At 39.0% G+C, this 15,870-nt stretch overlaps 1 long non-coding RNA gene across 1 annotated transcript in view; it reads right to left on the minus strand.

Annotated features, from left to right (window-relative positions):
- Positions 1 to 15,870, minus strand: part of LOC107517485 — a 228,236-nt gene that overhangs the window by 106,327 nt on the left and 106,039 nt on the right. The gene's annotated exons all lie outside the window — the stretch shown is intronic.

The following is a 15,870-nucleotide window of genomic DNA, read 5'->3' on the forward strand; positions in this document are numbered from 1 at the left end:
AGAATTATGACTTCTCTAAATTTTGGATGCATGAAAATAGAAATGATCCTTAGGAGTCTGCCAGCTGCAACGACAGCTGAGAAATTTATACTTGGCCCTCCTGAGATAGACGCACACAGTTCACTTCTACCACTGAAACTCCCCAGGGGACATGCATGAAGCTCATAAAGCCAGGTAGCAGGAAAAAAAACCACCTTAAATGCTTCAGTTTAACATCTCTCCATCCCATCCCTCATGTAAGCCCAGAACCATGCTCCTGCATGGATACACTACATCTGTTTTCCAGTTAGAAATGGCTGAATCAAGTTTACTGTATCTCTACTTATGGTTGTTATCACATACTAGTCAAATTCCAAAAGATTCACAGGGCCAGGAACGGAATGTTTGGAAAACTATGACGAAGTAGAGATTCTAGCAAGCAGTGTTTATCCTTCACTTACAGCAAAATTCCAATTTGACCAGTAATTAGAGAGCAACCACAGCCTCCCACGTCCTTGATTCTGCTTAATTGCCTAACCTTGAGGGTAGGCTTATCCACACCTTGTTTCTGATTGATGTCATTACCAAATTTACATTGTAGAAGTTGATACTTTTGTGGTAGGGGTCGTTTGAAAATTTTTTTAAAAAATTAGAGTGGATAGCCAGGGAGCCACAGGTTTTTTCAAATGGAAGGAGGAAGGACCCTCTTCCACGTCAGTATTCAGATGCCATGCACATTCGTCAGTAATGAAACGATCCCTTGAAGGCGCTGAGAAGGAAAAGGCAAAATGGGACACCCACTGTTTTCCTGTTTGCTGAGCATCATACAAAGGTAGAGTTAGTCGTTATTGAAATAACTTAAACTGTGGAGAAAATATCAAAATAAGCCTATTACACTAGGACCCAACCATTTCAGCCATGGAAATAATACAATAAATCCTTTGAAATGAAGAAATACAGCAAAAGGCACTTGAAAACTGAGAGGTGTTTTGTCACTAAATTGCAGCATTAATAGTGCAATTGCTAAATTGTATATTTCTTTGATGTTCCTTGCTAAATTGTATATTTCTGACACTCAAAATGAATATTAGGAAAATCATACTTATTTTATACAACTCATTAGCAGAAAGGAAGAAAATGAGATGATGTTTTAAAACCATAAATCTCTTTTATAACTAACTGTGAATCTGATGATACTGGAACAGGGAAGAAAATCGAAAGGGAAAGAATGATTTTAAACTGCATTATAATCTTGGGTATAAATGAACTATTATCTCGTCAGTAGAGGAAATGTCCTTTTTAGAATACGATGCTAAATGTTGACAATATTCCTTCTCTGATAATGACAGGAAACTGGGAATCACAGATTTCTTTTTTCATCATCGACAGGACACTGGTGTCATTTCTGTATACCTATGCTCTTTTTTCCCCCAATTTTTCTTCCCTACAGATATACCCATTTATCTGAACTAATGAAATACCGCTTACATTTACTCTACTTAATAAATATGACAAATTCAAAGAATTTAAAGGAAATTATGTGCTCCCAAGGACATTGCTCCATAGCTGATTATCGGCACCATTTTCAGACTCTCATTAATGCTTCCCTGGTATTCTAGATGTCTGTTTACCCAATCTCATTTCAATTTGTTAAAGGAAGTTGAAGTCATGACTCAGCTATAATGTGACAGCACTTGAGTATTAAACAAAAATGCGAATCTAGCAGTATATCGCTAATGGGATATAGCAAGCTCATTTTTCTTCGTATCATTTCTACTTCAATCTCATTGGTTTGGGGGAACATTTATGTAGCATATGGTCATGTTTAAACTTTATATTATTACTCTTAAGCTACTCCCACATTATTAGTCAACCTGAAGGCCTAATTCTGAAATCTGTTGGCTTAAAGTCATGTGTAAACACTTAGGAAAATATTTTTTGTCACACCACTACTGTACTCAAAAGGGGAAAATGTGCCACTCTAAAGCTCTCTGTTCTGACTGCTAGGTTTCAGAGACCCCAGTGTCTTCAGGTAGAAGCAATGAGTCTTTCTCATCTTTCCTAATTTTTTATGTTAAATACTGCATAATTATATCATTAACTAACAGAAAGAGGGGTACAAAGTTGTCTTCAGTTGGGTCTTTGGGAAGGAAGCATGTGGGAGGTGATCTCAGGAAACACCAAGAAGAAATGTGAAAGAGTGAGAGAGGGAAGAAGGGAAGACTAGAAAAAAGTGGGTTAATGAGGAGACAGCTCTATGGCCAACTGAGACTCGATGCCACAGGGGACTCTCCAAGAGATTGTGTAGAAAACACCTCAAACTTGTGGAAGGGCAAGGAAACCGAGAACTAATCTTTCTGTTTCTAAACTTTGGTGGTTGAAGGTCTCTCCTGGTGCACTAACTCCTCAGCACTGCCTGTCTGCCCTGTATTGTAACTGAACACACTTCAGTAGCCAGAGAACACTCTGAGTCAGAGAGATACGGCAAGACACCAGTAGCTAAAGGAACTTCTATGCTGGTGACCTCTTAGAGAGCCCAGGGAATATGGTCAGGGACTGCTAGCAAATGCTACAGCATTCTGAGATAGGATGATGACAGACTTGGTTGGAATCCCTGCTTCTAGTGTGACTTAGATACATTATCGAAGATCTCTGAACCTCGCTTTTCTATAGAACGAGGTTTATAATGCTGATCTCACAAGGTGATAAAGATTCAATGTAATATGATATTTTATATAAACTCCCAGGACAGGACTAAGCATGCAGTAGTTGCTCAGTGAACACTAGTTATTTTCTTTGTGATGATTATAATTTTTATTAATTATGATGTGCAAAAGATGTTCTCCAAATACTGCACCTCCGTGAAGAGTTAGACAGCCTTGCCCATGCTCCACAACTTTGCTCATGCTCCACTTTGCCCCCACAATAGGTGGGCTAGGCTAGGGAGCAGCAGGATTCTCTTAGACTGCACCTCATCACTTCTTAGCACGTTTTCTGGACATACACATTTCATGACATCGTGTGCTGGATACAGTCAGGCAATTCTCTGAGAAATCCCAACTAAAAAGAGCAGGATGTGCAACAGACAAATGGATTCTCATCTAAACTTACCAGAATCCCTTAAAGGGAAAAAGTCACATGATAAAGTCTGTGGGCTATGCATATTGACATTACCTAAGGGAGATGCTGACTCTGATTTCCACTAACCTTAACACTGAGATACACTCTTGCCCCTATCTCTCCAGCAAAGCTCTGATCTCTTGGGCTAATGATGTCACCAGGCTAAATCATCCCAATCGCCTTTGTCCCAACCCCTAAGCTGTTATTCTTACAAGGTGAAAGAGACTTAACAGTAGCTGCCGTCAGGTAGTCCCAACTGTTAAATAAAAGAAATACTAAGTCCGTTGATTTTGTAGAATGCCTAGCTTTTCATAGTCTAGTCCTATTTAGCTTCCTCTTGCTGTTAAAAAAAAAAAAAGATTATTAAAAACACGTGCGCGCGCACACACACACACACACACACACACAAAACTCATGCTCCCAAGGTACTCTTTAGCAAAATGAAGTCTCCTTATATCTGGATTCGTTTACCACCTGCAAAATGTCAATAAAGCCCTTACTTCAGATGACCATCAGGCTATATGGCCCTAGCTCCTGTTTGTATACATGGCTAAACTTCTCTAAACTATTCCTTCCAACTCTGTACTTACAAATAATGTCCCAGGGAAGAATCAGAAATGAGAGCGATATATTCTCTTCTATCCCGATGAGCCCTACTCCTGACATTTTACAACAGAATTGGAGGAAAGAGAGAAGGAGAGCAGAGAATGGAGAATCACGTCATCCATGAGTTTATTGTATTGTGTATTTATTTACACCAAGTCAATCATTTTCCTACCACATTTGGTACATGAAGGGTATACTTACATATAGCTATTATTTTACATAAGAATTATTTCTATGGCCCTCAACTTTACAAAAGGAAATGAATAGTTAATGAAAATCTACCCACTTGGTGACTGTTCATATCTCATTGTGATGTGGCCACATGTCTGAATGACAGGCTGAATTATAAATAGTTGATGCTCTGGTCTAATGCTCCAGTGTCTAAAGAATTGTTGCCTCCATAAACATTTTATATGTTGCACTGTAGGAGTGAACCAATTAAAAAGTTTTGCTAATTTGAATCCTCCATATAAAGTATCTCATGCAAGAAGTTAAATATCTTTGATGCTTTAGACTGCTGGGTGAGCTAAAACTTTATTCTAATTGGCTTTGTAATATCTTTAAATATACATTCCTATGATGTTTTGCTCTTACGTTTATGCTAAATGAATATTTGGACATCATTAAGTAAGAATACTTGCTGAACTTTTTTGCTCTCCTTTTGTAAAATAAAATTTCAGGACAGACTTTTTAATTTGTTTTGGGCCTTCTTTTTATTAAGTTTGTTTGCATCTCTAACTATTCCGTTCTGACCTCCTTGGCATCATTGTGAAAAAATGCTTTGAGAAAAAGCTGATAGTTATGTTTCATGAAAGCCAAAGTTCTCCTTGCAAATTAAAATTACATTCCACTTTGCTGAACACTAAGAAAATCGGCTTTGGAAAATTACCTCAGCCCTAAAGATTGGGCTGCCACTTACCAGTCAAACCCTGTTCCTTTAATGCGCATCTGTGAGCAAACATGCTTGGCTCCAACTCACACTATACTGAACTAAATCTCATTAATAGACTTGGCCTAAAGAAGCACTTGAAAAGACAGCTAATCATGTTCTACATGATAGGAAATGTCACACAAAATCAGAACGGAGGTGAATTTTTGGACAAGTACTTCCATCAGAGGACTGCACCATCTTCCAAAAAAATAGTTTCGAATATGTCAAAGCTGATCTTCCAACTGTTCCTAGCACTTAACTGAAATTTTTCACAAGCCATTTTTAAGATGAAGACCAGAAGGAAAAAGATAGAGGGGAAGGTGGCAGCTTGCATGCAACAGAGAGAAAAAGATCGGTAACAATAGTCCAGGCACTGCAGTGGGCACTGGAGTTATAGATGTGAGTGGGAAGCCAATCCTGCTTCCGGGGACTTGCAATTTTAGAGAAGAGACAGATCGATAAAATGAAATAAAATAGCGACAACGACAAAAAAAAAAAAGCAATTACAAAACAATAAAAGCTACTTGTATTGTGACTGAAACAAACAAAGAAGCACTAAAGTTAGCTGGGAGGGCAGTCAACATCTTACACGGGATGAATATTTGAACTGAGCCTTCAAGAATGAGTAATTCAGAAGACAAACGTGGGAAGGGCACTGCAGGCTGAAGGAACGATGCTGGCACATTTGTTATTGCTGGGGCAGAGGTTCAGGAGGCTAGAAGGAAGAGGTGAGGCTAGGCAGGTAACATGAGGCCACTTCAAGAAGGACTTTGAGTGCCTTGAAAAGAAACTTGGATTTGGTTCTGCAGTTAACATAGAATCAAAAAGATTATTGTGTTGGGGAATAGCATGATTATATCTAATAATCATCAGAAAAATCTGTGTTCACGGTACAGAGGAAAGATTCAAGAGTTGCAAGAATGAAGTCAGGTCGATCTCTGAGAAGGACTGGATCCCTACCACAAATACAGCTACGCATTTCATGGGCCATGCCTTTTAACATTCTCCAATAGAGGTCTGTGGCAAGACCCAAAACCTAGATCACTAGAAGCAAATTTTATGAGAGGCCATCAGGTCCAAATTAAGGCTCTCTGATGAACCAGCCTAAATCTGAAAATAAATTGTAGAATTTAGACTCCGTTGATTCTCATAAACATTATTTCTTAAGTCAAGTGTTGGATAAGTTTTGGATAGCTGTGAGTCAAAGGTTCTATTCCTGATCCTTTCCTGGCACACATAGATTCCTGGTAGCTGATTAAGCACATGCACATGCTATAATTTCAGTGCCATACTATCTGTGACAGATCTAACATTCCCAGTTATTCAGATCATAACTCAGTATCCCGTGATATATTAAAAATGGTAAACTCTGATTTTCCTTCCCTGTTAAATCCTGATTTACCCAGGTATCATCTTGTCTTTATCCAATCTCAACCCCTCAACAACCCAATAAGTCCAATTTGTTTTCTTTGAGCACTTTTGGCAAGAAATATCAAGAAACACATGAAGGAATAAAGCTCAAACTACTACATGTCCCTATTTATTGTGCTAAAAGAAATTTAAGTGAGGGAGAATTGACAACCTCCATGGCACTTAGACACAGATGTTGCATTGGCTACGTCTTCATTATTCAGCCATACTGTTGATCTGTCTAGTAACATAATGTCCAAGACACTGGGTGGTTTATACACAGTAGCTCTAACAGTAGAAACAGAAGTTTAGAGAGGTTAATTAGCACCTTGTGAGCAGCAGAGTTGGGATTACCCAGGTCTTCTAGGAGCTAAAGCCTGAGACGTTTCACTACGTCATTCTGCCACCTTGGAAGTAATTCTCCTTCCTAGTTCAGTTTTGGTTTTGTTCAGGAATATAACTGAATTCCATCGAAAATATAATGTGAGTAAAAAATGGATTCAAACTTCTCAGGTGTATCCCCATGCCCCAGTTCCCAAAGTTTGGGAACAAACCAAGCTTTTTGGTGTTTATATTTTTCATATTTCTTCTCCCAAAATCTTTTGCTGTTTTTCTAGATAATAAGTCAATTCTTATACCATTTTTTTTATTCAACTGGTTGGGCTCTATGTGTGTTATGACAGTTAAATATTCCATCTTCTTGTAACTAAATGTAAAAACCAATAAATAGAGTATGAGTTTTCACAAACATAAGAATGCATCTGTCTTTGGTTTTATCAATTCACAAATGGTTATTTCTTATCATAAATAGGTTTTGAGCTATCGGGATGATCCTTCCTTCACACATTTTTCAAACAAAATTTTGCACGGAGCTATCTCTACCCCAAAGAAGCATGAAAAATGCAGGTTTTCTGACAAGGAAGAAAACATGATAATTGATGAGTGAGCTAGACTGCCCTTCGCTGGAGGTTTTTAATTACCACCTTTCATTTACATAACACTTATAGCTCTTCCAAGAGCTTTCAGGTACTTTATCACATTTGTTCCTCAGAACAACCCAGCAAGGAGAGAAAGTAAATATTATAATCATCACTTTTAAGAATAAACCACTAAGGATGAGAGAGGTGAAGTGGTTTGATGAGGTCTCACAGCTTGTTCTGGATGGAGCTGGTGCTAGAACTCAGGACACGTAACTCCTCATCTCCTATTCTTTCTACCACCCCTCTCATAATTCCACTGGCTGGAAACATCCAATGTGACTCTTGTAAAAGTCTAAGGAATGGGCAGCTGATGGCAAAATGAGTGTTACAATTTCTTTTATGAGCATTTGCTACCTTTCTATTAGACACGTCAAGAAAGCTAAGGTTCTTTTAGAAAAGAGACGTAGGATGAGGTTGTGAGTCTCCATTCCAGCAAAGCCTATTGGCTTTGGAGTCAACTCGATCACTTACTAGCTAAGCATCCTCAAGCCTTATTTTCCCTAACTATAAAATAAGCATGAGAATAGTATCTATCTCATGGAGTTATTGTGAGAATTGGAAGGAATAATACATGTACGACATTTAGCACTCTGCTGGAACATAGTAAGTGCTCAACGAATGGTTGCTGTTATTTTTAGAGTTGTTGTTGTTGTACCATTATTGCCATTATTATTATTATAGAGCATGGTGAGTGCAATTCTGAACTCTGTGGGTAAGAAGCTCCACATCCTGCAAGGGTGTCATTTGGGGGTTATATTGGCCTGTACTTTTCTGGTCCTGACTCAAATAATGAGGTTTGCAATTTCATTGACTGGGTGTGCTAATGAGAAGCTTTTTAAAGATTTCTCTTGTCCATTGCGGCCACTAAATAATCTCCACATGGGTCAAACTCTGTAATCGCCCCGTTGACTCATTGATTGGACAAGTCAGCAGTTGGGGCCATGACGGAAGATCTATGGTGAACAGAACAAAAAGAATCTGAAGACCTAAAATCGAGCTTGTCTGTTGTCCGGTTCATTCTTTCATTATCCCCAAAACTCAACTTTTATCTATATGATAATTAAATAATAGGACATTTTCTTAACCAGCATCCTGCCCATTTTCAAATACATCTTTTATTAGGTGGTAAAGCTTATAAAATATTCATCAACACAAGCTACTGCAGTTTTTTTTTTTTTTCTGCTGACCTAACCTCAGAGCTGCTCAAGTGGAAATTAGATTTTTTTGTTGTTGTTGTTAACTCACTGAAGCTGTCTGTATTTGCTAGATTTGCTAAGGAGCAAGAAAAAAAAAGTAATTCCATAGGATTAATAAGGGCAACATTCATTCTTATTCCAAAAAGACACACAAAAAGGGGGCAGAAATGCCATTCAGTAAGGATAATTGATATTGTAGCACAGCATTCTGCCTAAGCTCATTGTATTTTTGACTGAGTGCACAGGTTCTTTGAAACCCTATTGAGAATAGCTTGTGTGTTTTCTCACGTCTTACCTTGAATTAAGGAAGACTTTTAGGGACCTTGTGAAATGTAAGATGCTTACGATGTTAATCAGCAAAAACAGACATCTGATTGCACTTTCAAAAAAGAACAAGAAAGAGAAACTTTGTAATTTTTATAGATTTTTCTCCTAACATGAAAGTAGAAAAATCTAATAACTGTTCTTTATCTGTACTCTTTTCAACTCATGCATATATTCTTAGTTCTTTCCATTCTCTCTTCTTCCCTTGGTACATTTTGCTCCTTTATTTCTTTCCCTTAATTAAAAATTTCAAGGTTCCAGAGGTTATTGGTTTGTTATTGAAAGTCTTACTTGTTCTTTTGTGATAATTGTAATACCAGGAACTCAAAGTAGCCTTTCCATAAACTCACATTTTACCTTAGTGTCTTAGTTTTGAGATAAACTTTGCTACAGATACTCAAAGACCCTTTTGATGAGAATGTTCATCAAAACCCTAAAAATAGACTAAACACTGAGTTTCATCAAGCAAATCTCTGACTCCTCTACAGTAAAAAAGCAGCCCACCCCACTACCCGGCACCCTTCCCATAAATTCAGTGTTTAACCACAACAGAAGCCCAAGTTTCATTTTCCTACTTTAATTACTTTAAACTTCTCTCATTAGAAAAGAAGAAAATCAACCTAGCATTTACATCACTGAAGGGGAGGCAACTTCTAGCTACATAAAAGAGCTCAAAACGCTCCCCGCCTTTATCTTAACAATTATTGCATCAACCTTTTCTTGCAAAGAGATACGTTTCCTGCCCACTCAGACACTAATTTTATGATAATTGAAATTTATGCTATGGATATTAAGAAAATTGAACCACGTAAAATGAAAATGTAATACAGTATTATCTTAATGGTTAAGTTTTCTGTTTGTCGTTTAGAGTCCTCGGGGCCACATACCAATAATCTGCTTGAAACTTTTCTATCTCTGAAGTAACCCTAGCAACAGATAATGTCAAAAAGTGGTATTTCCACTAACATACTTTGCATTTGATTGGAATGTTTATCTGAGGTTTGAGATAAAATAGAAGTTGCGGTTAACTGTCATGAAAGCTTTATTTTCTAATTTCACTCTCCTCTTCTCATTTCACTTTCTCTCCCTCTCCCCTCTGGGATCTTCAGAAATGGAGACTCCATGTCAGTGATTTCCACTCAGTAAGCTACAAGATTTTTGGAAAAATTCAGACTTACTGGGTTGAACACTTAGATGCCCTCCAAGCATTAGCTCAATTTTGTCACCATAACCAACCTAAAGCAATGACCTTGCAGTGATTAATCCCTCCAATTTTCTGAGTAGAATTGAGGAGATAACCCCACTTCTGAATAAAGCCCAGAATCATGTGGGCCTGTCCTGTTCTGTAAGACCTCTGAATTTGGCACATCTATCTGGTTCAGAGGATGTCTTAAGGCTCAACTCAATTCCCAGGGCCACTGATCTTGATGCTCAAGCAGAAATCCTCTATCCTGTCTATCATCAGCCCCATCTGTCCCAAGAAGAATGCCTTGACTGAAAATGAAAGTGGAATAATGACAAGGGGAGAGAGTTGGTATCAACTGCTTCTTTTCACTATATTCAATGAACAGGCTTATCCTTAATTCAATAAACAGGCTTCTTCTAGTCTTAATCATTTACTATGTAGCTAAGTTAGTGTCCTATTGACTATAGTTACTAAAGTACTTACTATATTTTTGTTTTAGATTTTAACATTTCTGAATTCTTCAAGTGCCTAAAATTCAATGTCAGTTAATTGTTGTATCCTTTTTCTAAAATGCCGCCATTAAATCAAGGAGTGTCTTATAATCTCCATCATTGTAAGACCACGGAAATCAGATCCTTCCTTTGGCTAAATTCAGAGCCATATGAATCAACACTCAAAAGTCTGATTGCCTTCCAGGATTTTTAAGCCCTCTGTGCTCCAATGATGAAGCCACTCAACTCTGTACATATAGCCTCACTTTTATAGAAAATAAGTTCCCCTTACCCCGCCAAATTTCAGCATATAAAGGCCATCCTTACATCCCAGTTGTAGTAACTGAGCTCTTCTCTGTCTTGTTTCCATTGGCAACCTTCTCTCACTACCTCCTGGTTTGTCTGTGGCTCCCGTAAGTAAATAAATGCATCTCATCTCTGCTGAATATCCGCCAGGTGTCAGGTGTTCTGCTAGGTGTTTTTTCAGGCATAGAAATAAAAAAAAGAGAACTTTATTGAAATTTTTAAATGTAGTTTTGATGTTTCTCTTCTTTTATTTTGAATTGATATATCGGGGTATTATTATCTCTTCAGCACATACGCCCTCTTACTAGTGTAAGTCTTACCTCTGTCTTTTGCCTATCACCAGATCTTCATGGCATCCTCAGTTATTGGTCTCTTGGGTCACTCACCATTACCTACATCTTTACCACAGTGGTCCTCACTAATCTTAGTTTGGGCTTTCTCCTGTTTCCCGCTGATGACTATGGCCTCATCCTTTGCTTTGCCCTTGGAGGTCTAGTGGACTCTTAGGACCCACATTAGCCATCTTACCTTGGGCAACCTTGATTATCAGCATTAGTCATTGTTTCATGAGTAAGCTGAGTAAGGAAGCTCAGCGTAGGAGTTAAATGCACAATGTAATGTCACAGGGACCTTACATAGTCTATTTAATTTCTCTGAACTTTAGTTTCATCTGTAAAATAAAGATAATAGTAGTAACTACTGTTAGTGTTATATGATTAAATAAGAAAATGTGCATAAATACCTAAACACAGTTTCTATCATACTAAGTATTTATTATAATCAGAAGCAATTATTATCATTGAGTAACTTGCCCAAAGACAGAGAGCAAGAAGGTGACAAAATCCTAAGCCACTAACTTGCCCTGCTTCATTTTCAGAACTGACCTAATGGTGTGGGTCTGCCAACCAAAGCTGGAAGTCCTCTCTCCTGGAGCAGCCTGATCACCATGGCACGAAGGAGAGTTTGGAAGGGCCACCTCTGGGTCTCCCTGCCTTTTCTCAGGAGAAACATTGGCATGGGAGAGAATAATTAAACTTATCTTATATTGGTCATACTGGGGAAAACTTGGATGTATTGGAGGAAAACAGAAAGTGGCTCAAGAAAATAAAAATGTCCTAATCATCTGTGCTATGCGACAATGGAACACACCACTGAATAAGATGACAAGTCCCCTAAAGCTGAAGGTATTCAAGCTAGGATAGATGTAGACAGTTAAGAACTGACTATTTAATTTTTAAACTTCTTGCCAACGTTGAGGTTCTAAGGATTAGGAAACCAGGCAGCCTCTCTTGGAGTTCATTCATTTGTTCAGCATTAACTATCAAAGAATACAGCATGACTCCAAGTTGTGGTTTGATTTGAGATGTCAAAAGCACTTTTTGAAAAACCACTCCAGAGTAGAAACCATGGAGAGTTTCTGTCTCGAGCACTAGAAATTAAACTGTGATTTGTATAGTTTTAGAGAACAAAGGGGGTTTTCTCCAGATGGCCAAAGAATTAGAACCTAGTAAGTTCATCGTTGATTTATTTATGAACTACAACTATTTTTTACATTAGTCTTATTTTAATCTAAGTCAGACAGGCTTCACAAAACTTGGTGTCTATGTAGATCTCTAGGTTGATAGAGACAGATTCTTTAATAAAACAGCTTAATAAGTGAATTCATATGTTTTTGCATTATATAGCAGGAGGTATAAAAAAGAAAATTATGTCACTTGTGATAGAGGAGAAAAGTAGTCATACTTAATTCTACCTGGGTTAATTAATTGGCTAGCCCAACAAGGCTTTTTGTTTAGTTCTTTGGGTCATAAATAGAGCTTCCACAACAGAACAAGAAGGAATTTTCAGCATATTTCCTAAAAATAAAGTACTTTCATGGCTAAACGATTTACATTGTATTTTCCTTTAATGGAAAGCTGATTTCATTATTAAAGGTATAATCAGATTTCTAATTTCATATATCCCTTTCTCAAAGAAGGGGTTTGTGGCAGAGGCTGTAACCATCTTTGATGATCTCTCACTCACACTTTCCATGAGTTTTATCTGGATCCTTGGCCTTGAAGAATGAGACTTACTTCCCAGCCTTCCTTGCAGCCAGGTATGAACATGTATGGGACTAATTCTAACAGGATGTGTGAGGAAATGATGTGTTCAACTTCCAGCCTGTGCCTTGAAGAAAAGGTCATGACCAACTGTTCCCTTTCTTCTCTTGCCACTGGCTAGAATGCCAGGATCTTGGACAACTATCTTGGACAACAAGACACAGTTACGAGAAAAAAGAACAGAGCAAATAGCCAAAGTCCCTACAATGACCTCGCAGGACCTGTGTAATCTGACCTTGCATAGGCTCTCTGGCCTCAGCTCTCACTGGCTTCCCATTGATCACTCCACTGTAGTGACACTGACCCCTTCGCTATTCCCAATGAACCACAGGGCCTTTGCACTTGCTGAAAACGCTTTCCCCAGATATCCTCATGGCTCGCTCTCTTACTCTCTCCACTACTTTATTCAAATATTCCCTTTTCAGTGAGACATGCTCTGACTACCTTGTCAGAACTTCAATAGATCCACTTCTCCAAACTCTTCCTACCTCAACCCTTGCTTTACTTTCCTCCATAGCCCTTATCACTATATAATATGCTGTATGTTACTTTTCATCATCTTCAATTGCCTTGTTGCTCCCACTAGAATATCACCTTGATGAGGACAAGAATTTCTTCTGTTTTGTATCTGCAAGGCCTCAAACAATGCCTGGAATATAGCAGATGACTCATGAATCTGTGTCGAATAAATGAAAGGGATAGAAGGAGGCCGGACCCTTGATGCTGAGGAGTGTCCGTATCGCCTTAAACTCAGAGAGGAATAAACCACTGTTTTAAGTTCACTATTACATTCTCTTTTGTTACAACGGCCAAACCAGTCCTCAGCTACTACAGAGAGAGTAATTCTTTCACCAAGGTGAAATGATGTCCCACTGAAGCATCATGCTCTACTAAAAGGGTATAAATTGGTGGACTAAGCCAGACAGGGCCCCTCCCCTCAGAGAGTTTACATCCGAATGAAGATGCAGGCATTAATCATGTAATCGCACCAAGAAATAAGGAGCTACAAGTGAGACAAAGAAAGGGTGGCAATGAGAACCAGTAAAGGGAAGACTTGACATGGTCGAGGAGGCTGGAGGGAAAGATACATGGAGGGCTGATATTTGGAGGGTGAGGAAGCCTTTCCTCGGGAAAGGGGAGAGGAGACAAGCTTCCAGGCAGAGGTGACAGCAGATGCCAAATCCCCGTGGTGGGAGAAAGTGTGGCAAATATAAGTGACTGAGGGGGGCCTGCTGGCAGGAACAGACGGTGGGGGCATGCTGTCTGAAGCAGCCCGAGCGGCAGGAGCTAGGGAGTTTTGACTTTTTTCTCATAAACAATGCAAGCCCAAGAAATGTTTTCATCAGAAGGGCAGGCGGCATGAGTCATATCTGAATCCTGGCTTTCAGAAACATCTCTGGAACCTTTGTGCCTCTCTCCATCAGAGTCTCTCCCCAATCTCCCCCGAGATGAGGAAAAACTGGAAACCTTCAGGATGGGAGTCTTGCTCTCATTACAGCTCCTTTATTCAGTGCCTCACAAATTAGTTACAAGAACTTGCCCTGGAGACAACGGGATGCAAATGCAGATGACATGGAGTTGTAATAACATAAACATTATGAAACAATGCAAACCAGTTGGGCCCCCTGTGGAGAAATAATCCCCGTGCTCCTTTCAGAATTGTCTTTATGGAAATTTCATAAAATTTGCCATTATTAAAGCTGAGTAGCAATTATTTTTTTCTTTGGTTCATCAGTTGTGGGAGGAAAATTAATTGTGCTCTCCTTCTCTTCTGGAGTTCATCAGATAGAAATGAGGCAACAAAGACTGACAGGACTCGGGCCCCTATTGATGGAAAGCAAGCAGGAGAACTTGGGGGACGTTATCACAGATGTGGCTTTAGAGGTGGGAGCGGTTAAGAGTGGTGGTGGCAGATGCAGCCGCGCTAACAAGTGCGCTCAGGAAGCCGAAGTCATTATGGTATGTTGACATAACATTTGCCAGCTTCACAGGGGCCATCATTGTAAATTAGATTTAATATTGATCAGGCCGTACACAATCAGGGCCAGGAGAAAATTGGACACAGAGTTCTTAGTCAAAATTGGCTCTTAAGAGTCTGCTTTCTAATTAACATAGAAGAACAGAAATCCAGGGCCTGTCTGGCTGACCCAGCGTGGCAATAACTGTTCTCCTGTTCCCTGAGGGCAGTGCAGAAGTGACAGCAATTTCCACCGTCTTTCTATTTTCTCTCCCAGGTTGGTTCTGCTGTGCAGCGAGAGAGAGAGGAAGGGTGAGAGGTGGGCTGTGGTGAAGGGAATGGGGGGTTTTCAGACTTCAAATGGCTGTGTTTCTCTTCTCAGTCTTCACCTCGGAAAGCTGAGAAACTTTTTCTAACGAAATCTGTTTTGCCCTTGGTCTAGTTTTTAAAACTGGATGACTTGACATCTTTGAACTTTAATTTCTTGTTCTATAAAATAAAAATAATACTACTACTCACTTCAAAGGGTTGCTGTGAAGACTAAATGGAATAATGCATTTATTATACACCCGGCAAATATCGGTTATGTTTTTTGGTATTATTATATATGCTTATTATTGCTCTTATTATGATATGGTTTGTCCTACTAGGCAATAATATTAATACTACTAATAATAACGATAGGAGAATAACATCTAATTTTTTACTTTAAAAACAGAAACTTGCCAGGACAACTCCAGTGTAGGTATCAGAAAGCAGCCTCCAGGTACAAAATTATCAGGGGATCACTTCACAAGTTATATAAATGTGTAATCACTATGTTGTACACCTGAAACTAATACAATATTGAATGTCAACTGGAATTGAAAATTTTTTGTAATTAAAGAAAGAAAGCAGCCCCCAGGCCATTTTAGACACCTCTGCTTTTCTCTACCAACTGCAGTTCCAAATCAGAGGTTTTAAGAATCCTTGAACTTCAGGTTTCTCTTTATACATCCCTACCCTGTGAGCTTCTAGTGGACCAAATATTGCTCAAGGCTTATCCTAACCTTTTATGGACTTCCCAGGCAGGGAACTTACTGCAATCAGAGATCGTGTCTGATTTCTTTGGATCTCTGACACCTTACACAGAATTTGGCCCGCAAAAATATAAAGTCTAAGATAGCGACCACTCCTCAAGCACCAATCCTACACAGTCACAGCCCTGAGAGTGAACTCCTCCTTACACTTTGTGCCCTAGGAGTTTTGCTTGTGTCACCTGGGTCCTGGCTCTGCCTAGAAG

The sequence above is a fragment of the Rousettus aegyptiacus genome, unplaced genomic scaffold (genome assembly GCF_014176215.1).
Source record: "Rousettus aegyptiacus isolate mRouAeg1 unplaced genomic scaffold, mRouAeg1.p scaffold_m13_p_2, whole genome shotgun sequence".
Lineage (NCBI taxonomy): Eukaryota > Metazoa > Chordata > Mammalia > Chiroptera > Pteropodidae > Rousettus > Rousettus aegyptiacus.